This window comes from Myotis lucifugus, unplaced genomic scaffold (genome assembly GCF_000147115.1).
Source record: "Myotis lucifugus unplaced genomic scaffold, Myoluc2.0 scaffold_14, whole genome shotgun sequence".
NCBI lineage: Eukaryota > Metazoa > Chordata > Mammalia > Chiroptera > Vespertilionidae > Myotis > Myotis lucifugus.
Genome location: NW_005871062.1, coordinates 4,786,250 through 4,809,435, shown reverse-complemented (window position 1 = coordinate 4,809,435; position 23,186 = coordinate 4,786,250). Strand labels below are relative to the sequence as shown.

At 44.9% G+C, this 23,186-nt stretch overlaps 1 protein-coding gene across 1 annotated transcript in view; it reads left to right on the top strand.

Annotated features, from left to right (window-relative positions):
* The first annotated feature begins 212 nt into the window (after positions 1 to 212).
* The window catches only part of IL1RAP (interleukin 1 receptor accessory protein), a 152,507-nt gene continuing 129,533 nt past the window's right edge, over positions 213 to 23,186 (top strand). The window contains exon 1 of the mRNA XM_023750556.1: positions 213 to 392. The gene's annotated coding sequence lies outside the window, so the exon portion shown is untranslated. The remainder of the gene's footprint in view (positions 393 to 23,186) is intronic.

Below are 23,186 nucleotides of genomic sequence, written 5' to 3'. Positions count from 1 at the left end.
GCGGTGGCAGGGCGCCAGAGGGAACGAGGCCGAGCTCAGCCTCGCTTCCGCCCGCAGACCCGCCCCGCGCGGCTCCTCCTCGCCGCCGGCGGGGCCGCCCTCGCTGACGCCCCGCGGCCGCAGCTCCGGGAAGCCCAGAGCGCGGGTGGCTGGCGAACCCAGGCGGCGGGTGGAGCCAGAGCCGCTGGCAGCGGCCAATCGTGCCGCGGCGAGGGAGGAGCCCCAAAGGGGGAAAAAAGAAAGTGCGGCGGAAAGTAAGAGGCTCATTGGGGGACGACTGTCCGGATCAGGGTCCCTAGGGCTTTGGCCAGACGCACGGAAAGAAGCGGCGCTGGGCGACTCTGCATCCATCCTCGCCGCTTTCGCTGCGCCCACTGCGTCTGCCAAGAAAGGTGAGTCTCGCGCTGTCCATGAGGGCTCGGAGGAATCACCCAGCCACCTCATCTCCGGCTAGAAGGATTCTCACAAACCGTCTCGTTCAACCCTCTTTTCCCCCACAGAGGGCCAACTGAGGCACAGAGCAAGGCAGCAGCTGGGATACATCATACAGCTAGTTAGTGCTGTGGTCAGGACTCCAACCCAACTGTCCAGAGCCCCATCTTTGCTTTGTAGGGATTTAAGTCACGCAGTTGTGGGGTTCCGCACCCCACTTCCAGCCCTTTACGGCATCTCCCCTGGTATACCCCGCCTCGGTTTGTCCGGTTCCTCCGGAGCGCTGCTGCTGTGAGCGGTTAGGATAGAAGACAGCTGTGTGTCCTAGCCTCCCTCACATCGCTCCCAGCCTGGAGCTGTGACAGCCAGTTGAAAGGCTCCTTGCAGCTTCTCTCCCTCCTCCCCTGACCTGCTTTCTCAGAAAGATGCCCCTTCCGAGGGTGTCTGTCGGTGAAGAGGTGAGGACGCCCGGGCGCCGGTAACTTCCGATGGTCCTCATTTTTCTCTCCAGCCCTGGGAGGAAGCTGAGCTGGGGGTCCTGTGGGGGATAGGATGCCCCTCAATGAAGAACAGCTGGCTTTAAGGAGCCATAGCCCCTCTCACTTCTGCGTACTGGGAGGGAGCAAGGAAGCTGAGCTCAAGAGAAACATCGCACACATAAAAGCAAACTTCTGCCATTTAAGAGCCAGTCCCCAACCTTGGTTGTGAAATTGTGAACCACAGCGCCTCTCAAAGCATTTGCCGCTGTGCTCCACAGATCCTCGGGTTAGAAGCCCTGGAGGAGGACAGTTGCCTCGTTTTGATTCCAGCTCTGCCTCGCATTAGCTGTGTGAACTTGGGCAAGTTATCCAATCTTTCTGACACTGAAGTGTGGGGTTTTGTTGTTTTTTTTTTTTGTTTGTTTGTTTTTGTTTTTCCCCCAGCTGCAAGATGGAGATTATAATGTCACGATGAGCCCTTAGGGTAATTAGGAGGATGGCATGGGATCATTCAAATAACATGTTTAGCTCAGTGCCTGGCCAGGGCACCTGGTCAGGTTGAGATTGATGGCAGCTGTGGTAAATATTGTTCTATGGTAACACTGGAGACCGTGGGTTTTCAGAAAGGTGATTTCATACTACCTTAGAGTGACTTTTTAAAAAAATCTGGAATGTTGTGTTTTTTTCTTCTTTGGAGTTTGAACGGCGAGTGCTCTCTGAACGCTCTCTACGTGTTCCTTCAATCGTGAATGCTTGACTTGGAATATATAGTCATGCCAGTCTCTACTAGTTTTCAGGCCGACCCTCGGGTTGGTGAAGCTCTGATCTGGGGGATTCTTTATTGGCAAAAAGAGTCTTGAATTTGGTGAGAGATAGGAAGGCAAGAGAAGTTGAAAGTTTCTTCATGTGACAGACACATGTAAGCCTTTTATTCCTGTTAAGTCAAACAAGCAACTTTATATTGTTTGTTAGTCTAGGAAAACAGCAACAAAATTACCATGTATGTCTTTTGGATTATTTAGTGATGCTGCTAAATTCCAGACACAGGCTCACCTTATTTACACACACCCAGACATGCCTTCACTAGTCTTCTTTTTAAAATTTATTATTATATTTTAAAATGAAATAGTGTTCCACCTATATCCCTACCTGCTGGTGACAATTGATTTTATACCAATTGACTTCATACAGTGATTGACTTCTCTCTCGGCTATGCCATAAGTGCCTGAATTGAGCATCCAGCGTTTATAGTTGGCTGCTTCACAGTCCCTTGCATTTGCATGTGGCATTGATGAGTGCATGGGAGGGGGTGCGATCCATATTGAGGGAAGGCAAGAGCTTGGCGGTGCCCCTTTATAGGTACCTCCTGCACCAAGCATTGGCAGAGGTGGGATCGCTCGCTTCCGGCAGCCTGTTCCGTGTGCATGCATTGTGATGAGCTGGCCAGGATACATCTGAACGCGTGCCTGGGAGACCAGGGACTTGTGGGGGAAAGGAAAATATTCAAAGTAAGGTCAGAACAAGGGGATGGAAGGCAGACTGGAAGCTAATTCCTTTTGGTTCCGGTTCTTTAAAATAAAGATACCCAGTTATACCTTTCTTTCTTATCCATGTTATTTGTTACCTAAATCATACATATATCTAACATTTTCACAATGTGCTCCCTATATATTATCTTCCTTGTTACTTGCTATAGCCCTGAGAGAAGGAAGGACATGGCAGGAATATTAATAGTGGAAGAAGCTCAGGTTTTGTGGTCATATCAAATTTCAGTTCTAATTTCTATGCAGGTAGGTAATACTGAGCAATTTATTTCACCATTTAGAGTGTCTGCTTTATCCAGTCCCAAAATGGGAGGAGGAAATAAGCTGACCCCCAAAAGGATTTGTGTAAGGATTGAATTAAGTGGGATGATGTAAATAAAGTACATGTGGTGAGTAGGTGCTCATTAAATGATGTCCCTTCTTCACTGGTCTCAATTTGTTGAGACGGAAACTGAAATGAGATTCAGAGAAATGAGAGGTTGCCAAGGGTCACATGGTTATTAAGCTTTAGCGCGGAGAATATGGTTTACACATTTTGATTTCTAGTTAAAGGCTTTTCTTGTCACACCCTGTCGCCTCTTCAGTGAGATATTTAGTAATTTACTTCAGTTGGTAGGTGGACCTTATTTGGCTGGAGATTGCATGGTATCCTTTTTGTCTCAAAGAGGATATTTCCTTGCTAAGGGAACAATCCTTAAACATGCTCTGTTGAGTTTAGCAGGGCCAGCTCTCAAGAGAGGAAGTTTCAAAGCCACGATCTCTTAGGCAGCTTCCTACTCTCCTGTGTTGATGTAATGCACCTTCAATTCCTAGGAGGTACTGTACTATGAAGACATAAAGTTCAGAATTACGTCACGATTTCCTTCCTGTTTTGAGTTGTTTCATCCCTATGTCTTCGTTGTGCTAATTCGAAGGGTGGTAAGAAGATTGAGGAACAGATGTCATGAGTGACGGTAGCACTCCTAGCTTTTTTTCACTTCTTTCTCCAATTCTGTGGGTAAAGTTAGAATATAGAGAGCAGCAAGCAGAGGCAGCTTTTGCAGAAAACACCACTGCTTGCTGGTGGCGCTGATCACTGGTCTGGAGTTTCGGTCCTCTCCGTGGAAACGGATGGCTGCAGGCTTATGTAGGAAAATGAACAGATCCGTTTCCCGTCCAGGCAATGGGGCCATTTATCCATTGAGACTCCCTACAGGCCATCGGGTTTCTCTGCTTTGCAGCAAGCAGACAAGCTTGCAAATGCATTTCTGTGAGAAATGCTTTGCTCCTCGCTTTTGGCATTTGGGAGCATGTTTGCTTTTGCTTAAAGGTAAGCAGTTAGCCTCATCTTACCTGGCACAGTTAGAAAAGCAGAATGTGGCTGGAGGAAGCCAGAAGAGGACGCAGAAGTTAAAACAAAACAAAACACACACACACACACACACACACACACACACAAAACAAAAACAAAAACAAAAACAAAACAGGTTATATTCAACATAACATACAATTTCATTTGTTGCTCAACTTTCTGAGGCTTTTGCTGGTGACACAGATGTAGGATCTGGTGAGTCACTGTCGCCTTGCCCGTGAAATATTAAAGAGAGCCACCTACTGTGCTCTTTGCCCATTTTGGAAGTTGTTCTGTGGGAGAAATAAAAACCCCAAAGAACAGGAAGGCTACAGAACATTTGGTATCTGATATTTTGGGGGATTAATTTAGGTTAGCTACTGTTGCTAAGTTCTTTTTTTTCTCCTTTTATGAAAATGCGAATGCATGGTTTACACTGATGGGGTGGTTAGGAGACCATTTCCTAGCCTGGCTTTATTCTGACCAGCTCGAGCAGCTGGAGCAGGGTGGAGTCCTGGAGTCTGGCAGGTACCTGAGGCAAGTTATTGTATTGGGTTGAACCTCGGCTTCCTAGCTAGGAAACAGGAACACGGATGCCTACTTAGAAGCTTCAGTTCCTATGTCAGCACCTTATTCAAAGGAACTATTTAGTAAGCAAACTGCCTTCTTCTGCCACCAACTCATTTAATGTATTAGTCTGTTAAATTGTGTTAATCAAAGTTTAATAGCTACCCTTTACTGAACTCCAGCATGGTTTGTACCAATGTTGTATATATGTCGTCTCATTCATTCTTTGCAATAATCCTATGTGTTTTCTGAGACAGCTCGAGGGCCAGTACCAATGCTGACACTCATCCATGCATTTCAGTTTAGCACTGGGAAAGACCTAAAATTGAGGACTTGGATGAGGACTGACTACCACCCATTCTCCCGCCCACCCCCCCCCCAATCCCTATCCTCCCATTCTGATCCTCCTATTGCCTTACCTGAGACTGAGAAGTAAGTCTCTTTACCTTTGGGCCTAAAATGTGAGGGAGCTGGGCTAGATGATCTCTAAGGGTCTTCTGGTCTGATAAGCTATTTTTCTTTAAGATTCCTTCCAACTCAAATTCTATCACCCTTTCTCTCTGTGAAAGTCAAGGATAAAAGGGGAAAGAAGAATAAAAGGAAAATGTCCTTATTGTTTTACCTCAAGAGATCTATTTTCTGGTCAAAAAGCAGAGGGCAAGGCAAATAACATTCATTGGTGCATGCACTTCTGTCATTTCATTTATACATAAAAATGACTCTCACACAGGCATGTGGCCTGCCTTTTACAGATGAAAGAACCGAAGCTCAGACAGGTTTGCAGACTTCCCCAAGGTTATCCAATTAGTAAGAATTAGAACCAGTGTGTGCCTGAGCACAAAGCCTTTTGGTCTACTAGACGTTTACTAGACATTTACACCATTCAATCTGAGGACTTCTCCAGCTAGATTCTTAAATGTCTCCTCCTGGATCCTCATAGCACACCTCTCCGCTGCTCTCCTCTGCCCCTGTTCCATTCTCAAACATGCTGCCCAAATTCTTTCTTGGTTCTTCCCAGTCTATGGGACCTGATAACATCTTCTATCTCTATTATAAATTTTTCCCCACTGTGGGCCAGTCATATGTCCCTTTGTGATCTCCAAGTCCCTGATTATCACCTAAACCACTGAGGGCACAAGGTATCCTGCCCCATGTCTAGCACAGTGCCTGTACATAACAGGTGCCAGCTGAAATGGGTGATGGATTCCTACTATGCCAGGTAGGCCCAGCCTTGATTTCTAGTTTTCTCAGATTTTCTCATATCATTATCTCAAAGGCTGTCTCTACAGACGAATAATGTAACTTCAACTTCCTTTAATTTTGTGGTCACCAAATCAGAAAAATGCTAAGGAGTCATAGACTCTAACAAGGTTGGACATCACTGGCTTAGTGGTGAAAAAAAGACATTTCTATCCTAATTATAAAGGGAGTTTTGCAGCAAACTCAGTGAAGGATGACACTGAAGTGCATGCTTGCAGGTATTGACAGCAAGACCAGTGTCAAGTGTCATAAATGAATTACCTGAGCGAAAGTAGGAAGTTTTCAGGGAAGTAGGAAGCTGCAATGAGCTTCGATCTCAAGATTTCTAAAAGCAGTGAAGAATTCACACCAGTCCAGCCATTATTGGATATAACTGGACATAAGGACGATGACCTTTTATATCTAGTTTATATCCAGGAGATGCCTGTGCTTTCTACCTGTCTGGCAGGTAAGTCCTTATAATTACACTGGCTTCCTTCTTTCTCAATCAATGCTAAAGGCAACAGACAAGAGGGCCAGTTATTTTATAAATTTTGATACCTGAACATGTTCTTTTCCTAGGTAACCCAGTTTCATAAGCCAGTTATGGTTACATGCCATGGTAGCTTAAAATTATGGCTGTGTAACATCCTGAGCTTTGGTATCAGAGTACACCTCCCTGGTTTGAGTTTGGACAAGTTACTTGGTATAGGTCTGCTTTATTTTCACCATCTGTGAAAAGGGGATAATGAAACCATTTTATCATGCTTTTGGTAGGTGTCGATCATATGCCACAACCTTGTTAAGAGCCTGGTGCAGGGGATTTTAACCTTCATTATGATCAACAGCTGCAGTGATATTCGGCTACATGCCCAAATCATACTGGATTGAAAAACTCATTAGTCGGGACACTCGTAAGTCAAGGCCCCACTGTAATAAGTTTTTAATTTTTATTCATATAAAAGTGTAGGCCCTAAAAATTCTTGTTATCACACACACACACACACACACACACACACATTTGCAATGACTCTGAGGTAATCAAGGCAAATGTTGCCAACAGCATTTTACATCCTGAGTCTGAGAGGCTAAATATTTTCTGGGGCCACACAGCCAGTAAATAGTGGAGCTGGGACTTGGACCCTAGCTTTCTAACTTCAAGGTTATGTTTTTTGTCCCCTTTAAACCACTCAGTCCATCCGCCCTGGTACTGGGCTAGTTGCTTTCATTCTCTGAGTCCTTTTTCTTACCTCTAACATGAGGAATTCGGACAAGGTGCTCTCTAAGTACAGTGTTCTAGGAATTTGTGCCTGCAGAGTAAAGATTTAGGAGATGCCACGAAGAGCTGAGTGGAGAGCTATACTCTTCCTTCCAGAGCGGCATCTGCTTGGCATAGCATGGGGACATAAGTCCCAGATAGCCAGCAACCTCCTTGGCCTCCGGGAGAATCACAACTGAGCCCTTCACTAGGAGTCAGGACCACAGACACCTTTTATGTCCTTAAGATGTGATTCGGCCACAATCCCATGACCTGCCAACTGTGTGCCCCTTAGGCTCCAGGTTTGGGGGTGTGGAGAGGAAATAGATGAGGCACACTGACATTTACTGTTTGGGAAGTGAAAAGAGAGCCTTTTTATATAAAGCAAGCTCTGTATCACCATAATCTTCTACAAAGAAATAAAGGGATAGAATATTTGGCTTTCATTTCGATTTTAGCATTATGAGTGCATCTTTTCTGTTTTGCTTTTGAGCTAATTTAGTGCCCATGGAAGAAGCTTAGCTCTTGTTGAAATAAATATAGGAGTCCTTTTAACTTACAGAAATGATGGATATTTGAGAGTGGTAATACACACTAAATAGCACATTTCTGGAAAATTAGACTTCAGCTTTTCACTTTCAGAGAGAGATAATGGTGAGGGTTAGGGACTGAATGGATAGAGTGGGTAGGGAAAAGGTGGCTGGCTTTGAAGTCAGAGTAGGTTTGAATCCTAGATAAGCCTTGCTTAGCTGGTCCAGACTTAGTTTCCTCATCTGTGAAATGGTAATAAGCATGCACTAGCTATGTCCTAGATAGATAGACATATATCTATATCTGTCTATATCTATTGATTATCTATCTCTTCATTTGAAAGGTTAAAGTAAGATAAAATGTATTAAGTCCATAGCACTCAATACCTGCTACCTAAAAGGCACACACTTCTTCATTCAGCGCTTCTTTTGACCCCAAAGACACCCATTTGATGCAAATCAGATGGAGAGGGGGAATATATTGAGTAGATGCCTTAGCTGGTCTAAAGAAATCTGTCCCAGTTTGGCAAACACTGTGGGTGGTAAAGGATAGGGAGTCAATGTGATATTTATATTAAAACATCAGGAAAGCTTTCCAGTGGGGGAGGAATGAGACCAGTGATAACATTCTGGTGCGTGGACCACCTGCATCCGAATCATCTGGAGAGTTGGTTAAAGAAACAGGTATCTGGGATCTCTGCACTGAACTATGAGAATCTCTGGATTAGGATTTTCTAACCTGAGAGGTAGTATATATTGTAAGGGTCTAGTGTTTTTACATAGGTTCAAATTCTGGCTCCATCTGTGGAATCCTGGGTAAGTTATTTAACTTCTCTGTTTAAAATGAGATAACTTATTGGGTTGTTGTGAGAACTAAGTTAATGCATATGAAATGCCCAGGCAATGATTGGCACAAGTAGCAACATGTTATTTCACTCCATGCACAAACCAGTCTTTAAAATGCCTTTCAAGGCCTCCTCTGGTGCATTGTTTCCTCTCTGTCTCAATCAACCTCGTAAGGGCCTGGCTAACTCCTACATCTCCTGGAAGCCTTTGCTCAATGTGTTCAGTGCAGGCTGCTTTGATTGCTCTGTACAAAATTGTCCCACATCCTGCTTCCCATCGCCACCCCTGCCATTCCTGACCTCCCTCCCCTGCTCTACTTTTTCTTTTGCCATAGCAGTTGCCACCTTATTAGCTTCCACATACTAATTAATTAATTTCTGTAGCCTGTCAATTGTTTATTGCTTACCCCATCCTGCTAGATTACAGAGGATGAGGCCCAGAAGTCAGGATTTTAAAAAGATTCCCAGGTGATTCTAATGTGCAGCCTAGGTTGAGAACCACTGTGCTAGAATGTAAAATCCACTTGGACAGGGCCCTTTGTTTTGCTCACTACTGTATCCCAGGTGCCTAAAATAGAGCCTAGTGAATAGCAGTTGCCTAAATCATGAGTAAATGAGGAATAAATAAATATATAGATGTTAGTATTATATATTCGCAAGGAGTAGAATGAAGTAGATAGAATTGGACAGTAAATTATATATATTATATATATATAGGAAATAAAAATATGTTTTGTACACATATATACTTATACACACATATATGCATATACGTGCATATGTATTTAGAATTTTGAATATATATTTAGGATATTGAACTAAAAATGTGTGTGTGCGTGTGTGTGTGTTGAAGCGAGTCCTTGCTATTAGCATTACTATAAGGATAGTTTGGGAGAGAGAACACAAGAAAAATATGAGTAACAGACAACAAACAAGTAAACAAAAGGATTACAAGTGATTTCAGGATAAGAAATAAGGTACTGAGACTAAAACAGTAATGAGAACAACAGCATTGGAGGGAGGAGCACATTTTTAAATAGGGGAGTCAGGGGTGGCACCTCTGGGCAGGTGACATTTGAACTAAGGAAAAAGCCTGAGAAGGAACCAGAATAGGTCTGGGGTCAGGGCTGAGTTGGCTGGAGCCAGGTGAGATGGAGAGAAAGGCTGGAAATAAGGTTCTGAGGTAAACAGGGGCTAGAGCAGTCTGGTCTTGCTGGCCATGGTAAGGAGTTGGGATTTTATGCAAAAAGCAGCAGGAAGTCTCTGAAAGGACTAAAGCAGGATGGTGAGTAGGTTTGACATATTTGGAGCTAAACAGAGAGAGAAGAAAAATAGAATTTATTTATAAGATGTGATAAACTACTCTGATCTCATATAGGCTCCTAAGAATAGTCAAGGAAGACAATTTGGTTTCATTTATGTGTCATTCATAGTCTTTCTTTCCAAGTAGACTGTCTTGAAAAATACTAAAATAGGTAAAACCAGATTATTTTGCCTTTTTAAAAATGATATCATTCTTATTTCCAAATGTACTAAGTAATGGATGGAAATGTATACAATCACTATTGCTCATTTCAGTTCAGCTGGAAATTCTACAGCTCTTGTGTAGGAGTTTTATATAATCAGTCCCCCAAAATATTGGACCTAGAGCTATTTCCTTGTAAGATTTGTAGGCACCAGTTTTTGAAATCTGCTGTACTAAATAGTGAGCATGTAAAATGCAAATGTAATTTTACATAAGATCAATTTCTTCTTTCTGGCTCTACCAGTCTAATTGGCTCCTAGCTCTTCAAGAAGTAGAACTCCTTGCCCAGCCAGTGTTGCTCAGTGGTTGAGCATCCACCCAAACACCAGGAGGTCATAGGTTTGAGTCCCAATCAGGGCACATGCCCAGGTTGTGGACTTCATCCCAAGTAGGGGCGAGCAGGAGGCTCCTGATCGATGTTCCTCTCTCATCGATGTTTCTATCTCTCCCTCCCTCTCCCTTCCTCTCTTTCTCAAATCAATAAAAACATTTTTTTTAACAAATTAGAACTCCTCCATGAAGTCTTTACTGACATTAGCATATGTAGTCTCATGCATACCTCTTAATATGAGCTAAAAGTAGTTTGATAATGTTGGCCAGGAAACCTTCAAGTGCTTTACAAATATTAGCTTATTGAAACCTCAGAATAACTTTATTAGGCAGAGGGACTCAACATTTACAATCGACATTTTTCTAAAGAGAAAACTGAGGCCCAAGGTCATAGAGTTAGTCATTGGTAGAGTTAGTATTTGAACTTTGGCAATTTAAACCAATGAATCTTTTATTCAGGTCTATTTGTCCCCTTTTATGATGCCTCATACGGAAGAATAGTTTAATAAATGCACTGAATCAGTGAATGAATGTATGGCCTATTTCAAATTGTATCATTTCATGAGCATATAGTGGTAAAAATGTGGGTTTTAAATTGAGGCAACCTGGGCAGGGTAATGCTATTACTAGTATTACCTCTGTGCTATGGTAAAATTACTCAACATCTCTAAACTTATTTCTTTATCTGTATTGTTGGCACGAGGCGAAAACTGATGTTAGGATTAAATATATACCTATAGTGCTTAACGCAGTGCCTGCAACATAATTAGTGCGCAGTCCATTGAGCTGTTTTTTAAAATAAAATAACCTCCCCAAATATGCTTACACTTACATACTCGGGCAGTTTTCCAGCTGTGATGTTAATTTTGTTCCAGGACCCATTTTGGCACCTTGCCTTCAGCAGGGCACTCCTCTAGGTTGAAGGGCCGGTCCTGTGGAACCCACCTGGGAACAAAGGTGCTGGAGGACAGCCCCGTCTCTCCTCGGACGTACCTGCAGGCAGCCTGCCAACGCTGCCCATCCTTCTTCCAGTCTGCCTGGCTTGCTGGAAAGTTGTTTTGCAGTCCAGCAACGGCCACAGGACATTCTGAGTGACAAAGGAAAAACAGCAGAGGACTCACATTTCCCTGGGTAACACTTAATACGGCTACTTTACAGAGCTTGCTGGACGTCTAGGACCTCTTGCTAATCATAATCACTAATAATGATCCAGTTTTCATGTGTGCCAGGGGCTGGGTTGAGTGCTTTACATTCATGGTCTCATTCAATCATTATTGCAACCTTATGTGAATTTTAAATGTTAGTTGTAAATTACAAATTGAAGATTATCATAGTTGCCTCCATGTGTGTATTGGGGGACTCTGATGAGAAAAATCAACTATTTCTTAGCAGTGTTTTGCCTCATTTTTCTTCCAAAGCAAGTGGTGCAGGGTTGCGACACCTTTGGAGGCTCCAGGGAACTTCCCTGCAGTGATGGGATGTTAGGCAGAGAAATAAGATAAAGGTTGTGTGGAGAAGGCAAGAAGCGTCATTCTAATGTTTATTTTACCCTAGAAGAAGCTAGTAACAATGAACTGAGTCCAATTTGTTGGCTGCATGTGTTTGCTTCTTTGTAAGAAACTAATATTGTGTCAATTTGCAGTGCCCTTCTTCTTTTTCTTCTTCTTCTTCTTTTTTTCTTTTCTTTATGGGGTATTTAAAAGGTTTAACTTTGATCCTCCCACATCTCCCAAGTTTGATGATTTATTTCCTTTGAAGAAAGATGTATGCAATACACACACACACACACACACACACACACACACACACACACACACAAACAGTGACTGAATTATATAGCTAATACCCACTGCATATTTGTTGGATACATGTATGACAAATATTTTTAAAATCTCTTTTTTTCCCTGAGAATCAGAGCTGCTGTGAGATTTTTTTAAATGGTAAATTTCAATATGTACCTTTCTTTTAAAATTTTTGTTTTAAAAATAATTTTAGAAGGAAATTATTCTAAAATATGTGGTATTGATTTGGTGATTCAGGACAGCTTATTGGAATAAATTGTAATTCCTTTAGAATTTATTGAGGTGAGATCCTTTACACATACAGGGTGTCCCTCAAAAATGAAAACACACTTTAATAACTGGTAGCTCAATTTTGAAAATGAAATGTATTTTAATAATTATTCAAAGTATGAGTATACATATTTTGGGGCCTCCTACACTAAATGGTCCCTGACTGGTATACTTTTAAATTTGTGTAATCTGATTCTCATAAATTTCCTGCCCTTTCTCTTTCATTGTCTGCTATTTCTTCTTGCTTTCAGCATGTCTTGCTCTAGCAATTTTCTCTCCATTCCTTATTCAATTAGCTGTTTCTGCTTTACTATTGACTAGGGAGTTGGCTAACAAGTTTGGTTAGAACTGTCTGTATGACAAGAATAAACAGTGTTGAATTTGGACTAGATTGTCTCTTCTCTAAGGGAAGGGAATGGAAAGGTAAAGTGACTATAGAAAGAGTCTGCTATAAGTGAGGTATACCACACGTACGTATACGGTGGCCCTGGGTTTCAGTTACCTGTGTTATTCAAAAGGGAGTAGTGGCATGGACAATTCGCTTACTCTTTGGGACAATAAGCATTTTCTGAAAACCTCCTGTAGGCAAGACGCTGGCAAGTTTTGGAGATTAACATACAGTCACACAAACACAGCCCCTGAAGAATCAGAATTTATAAATCCTTATGAAAATAAGATATGCATAGGAGTTTATAGTACAACTTGTGTCATATTTGGAACAGGGTGAGAGTATATGGCCAGTAAAAGATATACAGTAAGGCATCCTGATGTTTCAGAGGAAAACACTGTGTCACTCAGGAAGGGGTTCGTGAGGAAGTGGTATTTAAAATGAGTCTTAAAGTGATGATAGATTTTAGACAGAGATTAGTGGGGAGGAGTGGAGAATGAGTTAGGGTCAGACCAGAGGAGCAGAAATAAAATGGATTAATGTTATGGAATATGGAATTTATCATAGGAATTAGATCTTCAAATGTGGGAGAAGCTTTGGGGGCAATTAAAGCCCCCAAAAGGGACAGTTGGGAAATCAGATAAAAGTTACTAACCAAGGACCCTGAGAGGGAGCTGGTAAAGAAGTCTGGGAGAGACTGTTGCTCTGTCTGTGGTAGGCAGACAGTAAGCAAGAAAAGCTGGATGTGAAGTAGAAGAGAGTAACCTGGAACCCAAGGGGACAAACTGAAACCCTGAACTGTCTCTGACTGTAGCTAACCCCTGATCTGTGGTACCTGGCCAAAAGCTGGTGCACGTAGCCATGGAGCTTCACACCTGCCTGGCCTTGGACTTGGAGAAGTTGAAGGGAGATGAAGGAGTGTGAGTGTGACTGCTGCCCCCGTCTAGGAGGTGAGCCTCCAGGTCAGCAATAATGTGTGTGAGAACTTGAAGGACCTTCCTAAAGCATTGGTTACCGCTTTGCTTATCCCATCCATCTCTCATGCAGATTTCCCTGTGGGAAACCCAAACAAGGAACCATACCAGAAAGGAAATTCTGGAAAACATAATTCCAGTTTAAGTGGACACAGTTAAAAACCACATGTGATACCCCAACTGTAGGAAACAGGGTGAAAACATAAATTGAAGGAGGGAAAGCCAGTTGAATTGGGAGATGGTATATGCTCAATGGGGTCACTGAAGGTCAGACTTTCAAAAAGTGAGCTGAGGCTGTATTGTTGAGGATCTTAAATGCCCTGTTAAGGAATTTGCACTTAATCCTATAAGGCAAGGCAGAGAGTATTCTTAAGCAAGAGAGGCATTACCAGATCCCTGTTTTAGACAGCTCTGGCATTTGAAGTCATAGCATTGGAACTCAGAAAGGGGATAGGTGGGGCAATTAATCATGATTCTGTTGTAATAATCCAGGTAATAACATTTGCATCCCAGAGCTCTCTTCTGCTCCCACCAAAGGAGGTGGCTCAGAGTCATCATAAGAGGTTGCTCAGGATTATCCTGGGAATGAAGGGTCTTTGGTGTGCATTGCAAGCCAAGGTGATTTGATCTATGGCTAATATTGTCAACTCTAATGTCAGTAGAGGCCCAGTGCATGAAATTCATGCATGGGTAGGGTCCTTAGGCCTGGCCAGCAATCAGGGCCCATCGGTGGGGCGACCAGAGGAGCAGTTGGGGGGCCCCTGCTGGCATCTGCCTTGGCTGGCCTGGCACCGCCTGCTCGCCGGCCCCAACCCCCACTGCCGCTGCAGTTGCCTCCCTCTGCAGGGACCAGAAGGGCGATCAGGGGGCCCCTGCTGGCACCCATCTTGGAGGCAACCTGCAGGGCGATCGGGGGGCGGTGCCAGCTTGCTCGCCAGCCGTCCCTGTTCCCCAATTGCCCTGCCACCATCGCCAGTCGCCTCCCTCTGCCGGGCGACTGGCAGGATGATCGGGGGCCCCCACTGGCACCCACCTTGGCTGGCCTGGGGCCTGCCGGCTGCGGGCAGCTCCTGCATTGAGCATCTGCACCCTGGTGGTCAGTGAATGTCATAGCGATGGGTCATTCCACCATTTGGTCTATTTGCATATTAGGTTTTTATTATATACTAGAGGCCTGGTGCACGAATTTATGCATGGGTGGGGTCCCTCTCGGTGGCCTGCAGGGATCAAGCCGAAACCCACAGTCCAACCCCACCTGCAGCTCCTACCTGCCACTCCCGCTTATCCTGGTCCCACTGTGCCTGCCGCGGGCTCGCGCCCAATCAGTCCCGATCGATCGGGAGAGGCTTGTGCTGCTGCAGCAATGCTCGCCAGCCATGAGTCCTGCATCTGGCACCCTCCCAAAGGGAGTGGCCTGTGGGATTGGGCTCAAACTGGCTCTCCGACATCCCCCAAGGGGTCCTGGATTGCGAGAGGGCTCAGGCCAGGCTGAGGGACCCCAGTGCACGATCGGGCTGGGGAGGGACCACAGGAGGGCTCCAGGGCATGTCTGGCCCATCTCACTCAGTCCCTATCAGCCAGACCCCAGCAGCAAGCTAACTTATTGGTCAGAGCATCTGCCCTCTGGTGGTCAGTGCACATCATAGTGAGTGGTTGAGCAGCCTTAGCATATCATTAGCATATTACACTTTGATTGGTTGTTCGGTTGTTCTGCTGTTTGGTCTATTTGCATATTACCCTTTTATTATATAGGTCTAGAGGCCTGATGCATGAAAATTCGTGCAAGAGTAGGCCTTCCTTCCTCCAGCTGCCAGCACTGGCTTCCCTCCAGCCCCCTGGGACCCAAGCTTCCCTCCTCCAGCCACTGACAGACACCCAGGATCCTGGTTACTTCCCTCCTCCAGCCACCCGCAGGCACCAGGACATTGGCTGGCTTCCCTCGGGCCGCCCACAGGCACCCAGGAACTGGGCTGGCTTCCCTCCAGCCCCAGCTTCGTCAGAAAGGATGTCCAGAATGACACCTGGAAGATGTCTGGTCTAATTAGCATATTACCCTTTTATTATTATAGACTAGAGGCCCAGTGCACAAAATTCATGCACGGGGGGGGGGTGTCCTTCAGGCCGGCCTGCACCCTTTCACAATCTGGGACCCCTTCGGGGGATGTTCGACTATGTCAAAAATCTCACAATCTGGGACCACTGGCTCCTAACTGCTTGCCTGCCTGCCTGCTTGCCCCTAACCAGTCTGCCTGCCTGCCCGATCACCCCTAACTGCCTCTGCCTCTGCCCCCGCCTCTGTGGCTTCCTCTGGAAGGACATCCAGAATGACGTCTGGAAGGTCGTTCAGCTGTCCGGTCTAATTAGCATATTACGCTTTTATTATTATAGAGGATTATGGCACATCTAGATAACTTTTCTTTAAAATTCCCTGATGATTCTGCCTCCACTATAGGAAGAGCAAGAGAAGGTATATATGTAATTGGAACATCAACTGTAATGAAATTGGCTTATGCAACCATGTAGGTATCATTTTGAGAGGAAGATGTTTTACAAATAAATATGACTTATTTCACTTAGTAACATAATGGCTTTTGGCTTTACTGAATGGTAATAGTAGTCCCTTATGTCTGTCCAATTTGCACACTACTCACATGTCCATTATCTCATTTGATTTGACAATGACTCTGCAAGGTGAGTTTGGTTTGAATTTGTGTAAGTGAGAAAACTGAAGCACTTGGCCCTTGATGATTCAAGAGCACTCACTGCAGTTCCATAGATTCGATGGACACCTTCCTAATGTTTGTCCCTCCATTTCACTGTATGCATCATTGCCTGATAATCTTCTTGGGACACGTAACTGGTTATGCTGTGTCCTGTTCTCAGTCTGTGCTTAGATTTTTGGGCTTCATTACCTTTAAGATCTCTTTTCACCCAGAAAGCAGACTCCTCATAACCAAGGTGTTATATAGTTGCCTGATTTCTCACCTCCTTGCAGGATTTTTTACTGCCTTTCATTGAAAGACAGGGTAAAGAGGAAAGCCTTCAAAATAGCATACCTGAGCAGGTATCTTAACATCCCCAGGAGAGTCGCACATCTTTGAACTCGGTCATTCCATAAGTCTTCTCTGTCAGCGCTTTCAAGCAAATACTCCTAGATGTTTAAAAAACACATCTCTGGCTCCTCACCTGTCAAAACACAGCAGAACTCATTCACTTGTCTTGACTTATTTAAAACACACACTTACACCGGGTGCTATATCACCTCTGAGTTCAGCAGCCAACAAGTGAATGCAAATGCCTTATCCTTCACTCAGAGCACCCCTGCAGTGCTCTATCCCCTAGAGCAGTGGTTCCCAATGTGGGGCACATGCCCCACAGGAGGACAGTTTGATTTTTAAGAGGGGCAATTCAAGAGTGAGTTATTAACAATGAATTTTTTGCATTCCTTATAGTTCTAGGGGGGCCTCATATACAGTATCCTATCTAATAAAAGACAAAAAGGGTAATTGACCCTACCTTTGCTACGCTTCCCATTGGCTAATCAGGGCAATATGCAAATTAACTGCCAAGAAAGATGGTGGTTAATTTGCATACGTAGGCACAATGATGGGAGGCGAAAGGGGAAGGACGGTGATCGGAAACCCAGGTGGCAGGCAAGAGCTGGGAGGAGAACCAGGTCCGCCTTTGCCCGCCCCCCAGCCAGTGATCGGAGAAGCCAGAGGGGGGTGGGAAGAGGCGGGCGCAGGCACTGGCCTGTTCCCTGGCCCCCTCTGCCTGGGGATCGAAGACTGGAGAAGCCCCTCTGTGCACCTGCCCCTGGGTCGCTGCGGCTATCCCAGAGCAGGAAAGGGCAGCCTGCAGCCAGCCCTGGTGTGCACCTGCTGGTGGGTCGCCAAGGTGATCCCAGAGCAGGAAAGGGCGGTCCCACCCTGGCCACAGCTCAAGGGAGAGTACAACATGCAGTGGAGGCCAGGAGCCTGAGACATCAACAGAGAGGGGCGCCTGCACCAAGCCTCCACAGTGTGGCTGGGGGCAGGCCCCCAGCACACACACACACACACACACACACACACACACACACCACCTACTCTGAGCCTCCAATGTGCCTGGGGGCAGACCCCCAGTGGGGACACACACACACACACACACACACACACACACACGGCAACTGCTCCGAGCCTATGTGGCGTGGCTGGGGGCAGGCCCCAGCAGACACATACACATACACACACACACACACACACACACACACACACACACGGCACGCCTGCTCCGAGCCTCTGCTGCCAGACTGTGGCCATCAGTAGGACATCCACTGAGGGCTCCCAGACTGAGGGGCAGGCTGGGCTGAGGGAACCCCACCCCCCAGTGCATAAATTTCATGCACCGGGCCTCTAGTATAAATATATATTGTGACATATTTATACATTTCATTTTATTATTATATGTTTTGAAATTTTATTTGCTATTTTTTATATCACTTCATATCACTATTATGACACATACTAGTACATGGACATCTTGTAACAGATGTTTAGTTACTACACTGATCTGTCTGATAGTTCCCAGAAACCAGCTTAGGTGAGCTAGCGCACTAGTCATTGGAGTTTCTGGTCTCTTATTACTTCCTTTTCTCCCTTTTCAGCTATTTTCTCCTGTTGTAAAGGCATTTTTATTTCAATTATTAACAATTAGTGATTTCTTCATCAGTAATTCAGCTGTCCTTTTGTTCTTTTGTTTTTCTCTTTCATGGATGCTATGGTCTTTGGAAGTTTGTTTAGACCAAGTTAATGGCCTTTTAGGCTTCCTCCATGTGAATAGGAGTTCACTTTTTAAATAATAAGAATTATATGTCACAGGGGGGGGCATCAGGATTTTAGAGATGCTTAGGTGGGGCATGGCCGAAAAAAGGTTGGGAACCACTGCCCTAGAAGGATCCCTATGGCCTGTCAGACTGGGGTGACAACCTCAGGGGCTGTGCGTTGGGGCATCTGGGATTGTTGCAGTTATTGATGTAGAGGAGTGGTTCTCAACCTTCCTAATGCCGCGACCCTTTAATACAGTTCCTCATGTTGTGGTGACCCCCAATTTCATTGTTACAAATTGAACATAATTAAAGCATAGTGATTAATCACAAAAACAATATGTAATTATATATGTGTTTTCCAATGGTCTTAGGCGACCCCTGTGAAAGGGTCGTTCGACCCCCAAAGGGGTCGCGACCCACAGGTTGAGAACCGCTGATGTAGAGCCATGGCTCAGGAGGAGCAAGAGAACTCAAATTTTTCCAGCTGCCATTGAGCAGAGCCCCCAGTTCTCTGGGACTAGTAGATTGTTAGGGTTAAAAGGCTAAACCGGACTTGGCAAAGAAGCCCGAGAGGGATGTGCCTAGTTTAGAGCCAGCCCAACCTGTCTGCCACTGGCCTTAGGAGTACGAGTGCAAGCACATTTTACTGTAGTATGCTGCCTCTCCTGCTGGTTCGCTCACAGGAGAACTGGCCTCGTTTCTCCCTGCCAGACTTATGGGTTTCCTGCTTCCTTGAATTTGTATGCAGGGAAAAGCTTGGGAGAATCACAGGCTAGCCTTCTAGTAATAAAACAATAACAAATTTTAGTGCTAACTATGTGTCAGACCCTTTATAAAATTATTTCCTGTAGTCCTCATACCCAATTCTAGGAGGTGCTTGACGGACCCTTCCACCAATAAGGACACCAAGTCTCAGCTTGGTTAAGACGCTTGCACAGCTATGGAGGATTTAAGCCTTGGCCTGCGTGACTCAAAAGCCAGGCTGAAACCTTGTGTTTTGCTTCTATCCAATCTGCTGACATGTACATGGGCATCTTGTAACAGATGTTTAGTTACTACACTGATCTGTCTGACAGTTCCCAGAAACCAGCGTGGGTGAGGCAGCGCACCAGTCATTGGAGTTTCTGGTCTCTTATTACTTCCTTTTCTCTTTTTTTCAGCTACTTTCTCTTATTTTGAAGGCATTTTTTTTCCCTCAGCATGCTTTTCTGACTTTAAGGTTTGGATAGGCCAGTAGGGGAAAAAGCGCTTTTCAAAATTTCTAAGCTCCCATTTTCAAAACTGAGACCTGTGGAGCCACGGAAATGCCGCATTCAGATTCCCAAAAGTTTCCTTAGAAGCGAGAGGCACTTTCCTGACCTGGCACCAGAGACCTCAACCAGGACAAACAGGTAAAGATTCCAGGGGCTCAGAGTCCAGCTCAACATAACGAGATACTCATTACAGTTCAGGTCCTATGAAAACTAAGTTGGTAATCAGAGTTCAACATCATTAAAGATATTTAAAGAGGGCCTAGATATTCACTTGGCAAAGATGTTACAGGCAGATTTGAACATTGGAAAAAGAAGTTTGAATCTAAATGACATTTGAGGGTCTTTCCGGTCTTGGGATTCTGTCATGAATTCACTTAGAAAGTTCATATTGGGAATAAAGGTTTCTCCTTGTTATAATTAACACCAATGAGTGATGTCGCCTCCTCCCTCCCCCCGTGCTTCCCCTGTCTGAACAACCACTCGATTTAATAAGGGACCTTAGGACAAGGAAGGATGTGGTTCCGTCCCTCTTGGCAGTGCTCTGTGTCAGAATGGGAGACTTGTGCTGGGCCTGGCACGGATCCGTTGGGCCCTCTTACCAGCCCAGTCGTGTCTGTGACCAGAGCACGTGGGAGATACACATCCGTGGAGAAAAACCTCCCACTGGCTGCCAGCTCTGGATTTTTTTTTTTTTTTCAATCCTGCCCAGGGCAGACCTCTTGGAGGAATGAAGACACACCCTAGGACAAGTTCGAGTTGGACCAGACAAGCATCACCTGAAAAATGTTCCCTCTGCAGTTGGCAGCATGTGAGAATAGGTCTTTGAGAGCCGTCTCTTCTTGCCGTTTCAAAGGAGAGCTGCTTGCAAGCCAGGGCATCAGCAATGCAAAGCTCCTTTTTTTTGTACTCCCTATTTTCTTTTTCCATTTTAAATTGGCTTACTACTAATCTGAAAGCCGTGCTGTTCAAAAATGATAATCCTTTGATTTAATGTCAGAGTTGAGACAATTCCTCAGTTCTTGAAGGAGCCAGTATTACAATGACAGAAAGTGTTCAACAGTTGATTAGCAGCTTTGATTTGAAAGAATAAAAAGAGAGATACCCCAACTGGCAGCCGGGCATGCTGGCCCGTGCTGCAACTAAAAATGGACAACTCTTTTCAATTAAATATAGTGATTTTTCCCTGTTCAGGACTTACAAAGACTTTACCAATCTCCAACCTGCTTAAATATATATGTATTTCAATAGAATGTGGTAGCTAAGTATGATTTGCTGAAATCTATCATGTTTGGATATGTTAAACTGTGAAGTCTTCTCTTTTACAAGGAAGCTTGGGGAACTCACAGCCATCTGAGGTCAGATAAACTCACTGTCTCCAGCAAATAAACATGATAAAAACTTCATACCTACAAGAACTCCTTAGGGATCTGCTTTCACACTGCCTGGAGGTAGTTTGGCCAAGATTTCCCATGTACACTGTACATCTTCACAAAGCAATGGGAAAAGAACAGCAGCTGCGCCCTGAGCAGCCTGCTCATTGCTCCTGGGCCCAAGTAGCTGTCTGTTGTTGACACAGGGTCATTGCCTGTTTAGACATGACTCTTTCCTGGGGTACAGGGTAAGTGCTGTGTTACTTTAAGGAGACAGTTATATTTTCTCGTAGTTTTTCAGAGATGGGAGGCAGCATAGGTCCCTTAGAGAAAGGCTTGAACTGGGAATCAAAAGCGTTTCACGTTTTCACAAGTGAGCTATTAACCCACGAAAGTCCCCTCTCCCTCCTGGGCTCCTATTTCTCAAATAACATTATTTGATTTCCAAGTCCCTTTCTGATTTTCTAGAGGTCGTCTTGATAAGAAGATAGATAAAGGGGGAGAGAATTGAAAACCAGCCAAGCAGAGGAAAGAGTTTGGGAAAATAAGTTATCTATTTTTTTAAATTTATTGTTGAGAGTATTACAGATGCTCCCCATTTTTTCCCCCATGGCCTCTCTCCACCAGGTTCCCTCCCCACACCAAACCTTCATCACCTTATTGTCTGTGTCCCATAGGTAATGCATATATGTATATAAGTTCTTTGGTTAATCTCTTCCCACCCGCTCACCCCTTCCCTCTGAGATAGAACTCAGAAATGCCTTGTTACAATAAGTCTTTGTGGCAAATATATGAAACTTTGTGTTGCATACCATAGGGTAGTATTTGGATTTCCCCTATGTGCCTCATTTCTATTTGCTAAGATCTGACTAGAACTATGAATCATGGCCAGGAAGAAGCATACTGGTAAAGATCATCAGGTTCAATTCACTCATTTTCCCCATAATGTCCCAAAGGCACTTGTTCAGAGTCCCACAGACCCTTGAATTCAAATCTCCTGACTCCTTATGCAATTCATTTTGGTATATATAGCCTGTTCAATTTACTTAGCAATGATGAGTCTTTAGCAAAAGAATCAGGCTAGATTCTCAAAGTTGATTGAGTCAAGAGATTTGGGTAACCAGTAAAACATGCTTGCATGGAGATTTTACACATATATATATTAGAGGCCCAATGCATGAAATTCTGCAAGGGTAGGCCCTCGCAGCTCCGGCTGCCTCTCAGCCCTCGGCCCTGCCTCCCCGCTGCCCACTGGTCTTTCTGGAAGGCCATTCTGCTATCTGGTCTAATTAGCATATTAACTCTTCATTATCCTATCTAATAAAGAGGGAATATGCTAATTGACCCCCATGCTGTCCCAAAGATGGCGGCACACACAGCCAATAAGGAGGGGATGTGCTAATTGACTGCCCCGCTCTCAAAAATGGCAGTGCCCACAGCCACAAGATGGTGGCACCCATTCCCTTCAGCCCTGCCGGGGCACCTGCCTCCAGAGTCCCCCAGTCCCCTCAGTCCCCCAGCCTCCCAGGGCCAGCCCGAGGTGCAGAAAAACCTTGGATGGTGGCTGCCCAGCCACCCAGGGCTGCCTGAGGCTCAGGTAACCGGCTGAGGCTTGCGCTGTCGGCAGTGGCAGCAGCAGAGGTGCGATGGAGGAGTCACCTTCCCCTGATAGCTGGGTCGCCTTCCACCCCTGAGGGCTCCTGGACTGTGAGAGGGGGAAGGCCGGGCTGAGGGATCCCCCCCCCACCCCCGTCCAGTGCATGAATTTTCATGCACCGAGCCTCTAGTGTGTGTGTATAGGGTTAAGCCTCAGACTGACCTGTTGGCAAAGTCACAAACAGGTCTTCCGAGTCTTAAACAACCCAATCCGAGAGGTGGCTGCTGATTTACATGCGCTATCATTTAAAAAATAAAAAAGGGGGAATTTGCCAGAAGCCGATCCATCCTTGCTGCTTGACACAGTCGCTGCAGGGAAGAAACATCTGTACAGCATATGTTTCAAGGGATCTGGCATATATGGCATACTGTTCTTAGTATGTTTGCTCCCCTTCTTAGCGCTATGTGTTTTAACCAAGGTCACCTCTCCGAGAAAGGTTGTTTCCCCAGGTAGGAATTTTTTCCTGGAGTTAGGGATTAACAGGACTAAGGAAGGGAATAAAACCCCTTAACTAAGTGCCAGGTGGGTAATTAATCACTTCAACTACGAACAATCATGCTTAAGCTACATAATCTTTACTTAGGAT